The sequence below is a fragment of the Chinchilla lanigera genome, unplaced genomic scaffold, assembly GCF_000276665.1.
Source record: "Chinchilla lanigera isolate Chin_1 unplaced genomic scaffold, ChiLan1.0 scaffold00017, whole genome shotgun sequence".
NCBI lineage: Eukaryota > Metazoa > Chordata > Mammalia > Rodentia > Chinchillidae > Chinchilla > Chinchilla lanigera.
The window spans coordinates 24,430,819-24,435,179 of NW_004955418.1; positions in this window are offsets into that span (position 1 = coordinate 24,430,819).

Genomic DNA, 4,361 nt, shown 5'->3' on the forward strand with positions numbered 1-4,361 from the left:
AGGGGACTTTATACCCCATGGTCACAAACAGATAGATCAACTACACAAAAAGTCAGCAAGGAAATAACGGAACTTAACCAAATGTGTGAAAAAAAAATGGGCTGAGTAGATGTTTACAGAGTGTGCCACCCCACCCAATCAGAATACACAAAAGCAATCCTGGGCAATAAAGAAAAGGCAGGAGGCACCACAACGCCTGACTTGAAATTATACTACAAAGCTTCTGTGATAAAATCAGCATGATACTGGCAAAGAAATAGACCTGAAGATCAATGAAACAGATTAAAAGATGCAGACACAACCACAAACACATTTAGTCACCTTGTCTTTGACAAAGGGCTCAAATATGTTCACTGGAAGAAAGATGACCTCTTTGAAAAATGGTGCTGGAAAAAATAGCTTTCCATATGCTGAAGACTAAAAATAGACTCATGTCTATCAACATGCACTAAAGTTAAAATGGATCAAATATCTAAATATTAAAGCAATGACCCTAAATTTACTGGAAGGAAAGCAGGTAAAAATCTTGAAGACCTAGGGGTATGCAGAGAGTTCATGAACAAAAACCAAACTGTACAGGAAATAGTTCAAGGGATTGACAACCAGGATCTCATTTTATTGAAAAGTTTTTGCATATCAACAGTAATCACCAACAGAGTAAAAGAAAACCCATGAATTGGGAAAAAATTTTAGCCAACTTTCCCTCAGAAAAAGGACTTCTATGTAGAACATATAAAGAATTAACAAAAATCAAGCCCCTGAAATTCAAAGTTCCAATCCAAAAACATGCATCTGAGATGAATACACACTTCTCAGATGAAGAAATACTAATGTTAAATAAATATATGAAAAAATGTTCAACATCATTGGTCATTCAAAACTGCAAATTAAATTAAAAATACAAATTAAATTAAAACATCTCACCCCAGAAAGAATGGCTATCATTAAGAAATAAACCAATAACAAATGCTGGAGAGGTTGTGGTGAAAAAGAAACCCTTCTTCACTGCAGTGGGAGTGTAGATTGGTTAAACTACTGTGGAAGTCAGTGTTGAGATTCCTCAAAAATGTAGGACTGCAAGTGTTACTTAACCCAGCTGTTCCCCTTCTGGGTATTTTCCCAGAAGAATTAAAAACATCATACCACAGTGGTAGGAATGGATAAAAATGATGTGGTATTTTTATGCAATGCTGTATTATTCAGCTATAAAAACTGTAAATTCAAGAGTTTTATAGGTAAATGGGTGCAACTAGAGACCATACTCATAAGTGAAATAAATTGGACCCACAGGTGTAAACATTGCATAGTCTTCCTAGTGTAAGAACCTGAAAGATTAAGTAAAACTCAAAATTTACAATAGATATTATGAAAGAGAAAGACATAGCTCAAAGAAAGGAACATTTGAGATGAGGGAAAGGAGACAAAGAGAGAAAGAAAGAAGGGGAAAATATATATATATATATATATTCTTTTTTCCCCCTTTCTTTCTTTTTTCTTTTTTCCCCTTCCTTCCACATATATAGAGGGATAGCTGGGATAACTGTACTGATGATGTCTAATGGTTTACTGAAAGGAATAGTTAATGCTTAATTGTTGAAATTTTTTTTTGTTTTCTTTCGACCAATTTTGTGTGCTTACATTTGGTAATCTGAACAACTAATTTGAAGAAAACAATATGCAGTATAACAACCACTGGTGAATTCCTACCATCTTGTCTAGTGAAACTGTATGGTTTCTAATGTTTCTTTTGTTTCTATTCTTTATTCTCTTTAGCGGTTTGATCAGTCTTCTATTCTTCCATCTTGTAATCTGAGAACTTCACTGAAGATAACAATGTTGAATAACAACCACTGTTAATTTCTATCATTGTGTTTTGAAACGCTGTATCATTTTTATTGTTTTTGCTTTGTTTTATTTTTATTTACATTGCTGGTATTTTGCTATTGTTCCTTTTTAATTATCCTTCTTATTCTTTTAATTTTTTAATTTTAAAGAAAAGAATGAAAACATTTTAACAAACACACGTACATTTAGAGAATAACACAAAAACAATACAAGCAATACAGAATTTCAGAAAAGGTGATAGGAAATTAATAATAATAATAATAATTAATAATAATGGTATTACATATTGATATCTTCAGTTTGGGTGCATAGATAAACAAATATAGACGTATAAGGTTTATCATAACTTAAACATTAGCTTCCTTTCAATAGAGCAATAAAAGTCAGTAGTACTACAACTATGCTAGCTATCTTGTGTATACATATATACATATTTTTCCCATCCTTTCTTTTTTCTTTTCCCTTATCCTAGTTGTTCTGTGCTTTTGAGCAGTTTCCTTTCCTTTCACAATGTCTATGTGTAAGAACCTGAGTGAATAAAATCTAGGCAGTATAATTATTCCTTTTAAAATAAAAATAAAAATTAAAAAAATAAGAACCATGAGGATAAAACATTTTAGGCTATAATACATTTTTAAAAAACCAGATGAATCTTATATATCTTGCTAGTGGAAATGCATAAATATTTTTGGTTTCTGTAGAAAACAATACAACAAGTTATTGCAAAGAAGGGCTAATCTATCTCTGTCTCTCTCTCTCTCTGTCTCTGTCTCTGTCTCTCTCTTTCTCTCCTTCTCTCACTCTTTCTCTCTCCCCTCTCCAGAAAAACTGTTACAGAAGTATATCATGCAATTTATGTTTAGAATATTATCTTACTTTTCTAGCATTTGTGATATCTCTTGTCTTTGGCTATCTTTTTAAATTTGTAAATTTTATAATTTTTCATTATAAGTACTTTCACATCTAATATATTAGTTTTAATGCTTTATGAGTTTGTCTCATAAGAGTTTTCTCTTTATGACTTCCTTCTGCCTGTCACCCAGCTCAGTTGAATACATGAATATTTAAGTGGATGGGCATTTTCAGATCACGAAATTCTTTCAATTATTGGAATAAATTTTTAAAAGTTTGAGCTCTTTGTAAGCATTTTGAAATATATATGCTACATGATGGTTGTATTCAACGCACTAGGCTCCATGATGACTTTGGGGTGTTTCCAAGTATTAAATCCACTTCAAGTATACTTGACAGCAGTCAGGATATTTTGGAATCTATAAAAAGCTAACATGGCTTAGATGCTAAAATGAGTAATAGGCAAACACTAAAGTGAAGTAAAGTTTCATCAATTTAGAATACCACTTTTTCTTTACAAATCACTTAATGCTTCTTATTTCAATTGATTTGCCTAATTTCAATTTTGGTTTGAGGGTAATAAAGTCTTCTCAAAGGTTACCTCATAATATAATTGTTTGCCACTTAAAAATGGAAAAGGATAGATAGATAGCTTATAAGATGCAGAAAACAACCTTTCCTAACTTAAAAACTGCTGATTCTAGTTTTTATTCCATCTTGAATTTGACTTAGTTTGCAATGCTTATTGTTCCTGTTTTCACCAGGTCTCTAATTACATATGTCTCCTGCTTGTTTGTGTAACTGAATACCGAATGATTAAGTAGATTTAGTTCAGGGAAATAATTTAAATTATGAAGGAGATTTCTAAAATGAGCTGATGTATTGTTCTAAAGAGAAAGTTCTTTATGCAGAATTGAAGGAAGGTGGATGCTGAAGGTACACTAGTCCCCATTCACCAGTGGTTTTGCTTTCTATGATCTCGGTTGTCTAAACCACTGCCCAAAGATATTAAATGGAAAGATCTCACAAAAAGATCCATAATTTAAAACTGTATTGCATTTTGCATAACAAGATTAAATCTCAGATGTTGTTACTTCTTCCCACCTGGGACATGAATTGTTTATTTGTCAGGTAAGCATGGCCAGGCTACGTGGTTGCTAGTTTCCTAGTAGCCATCTCAGTTGTCAGATCCACAGCGATAATTTTCACTGCTCGTATTTAGGCTACCTTCAGGCTGTCACAAAAGCTGTGTTACAGTGCCGGCATCATCTCCTTCAAGGAATCTCATCATGTAGGGACTGCGTCATTGTCCATCATCAGGAGAAGTAGGAGCACAGTGCAATAAGATATTGAGAGGAAAAAATAGGAAAAAGGAGAGAGAACTCACATTAACATCACTTTGATTGCAGTGCACTGTTGTAATTTTATTATTAGTTATTGTTAATCTCTTACTATGCCTAATTTTTAGATTAAAATTTTCATATGTGCATATGTGCATTGGTTACCTTTCCAGTTTCTGGGGGCAAAATACCTGACACTTAAAAGGTAAAGAAAGAAAGACTTATTTGCAAACATGGCATAGTGGAAGGGTGTGATGGAAAAAAGCTGATCAACTCAGGACAGCCAGAGCCAGAGAAGAAAAAGTGAGAGCAAGAAACAGAGAT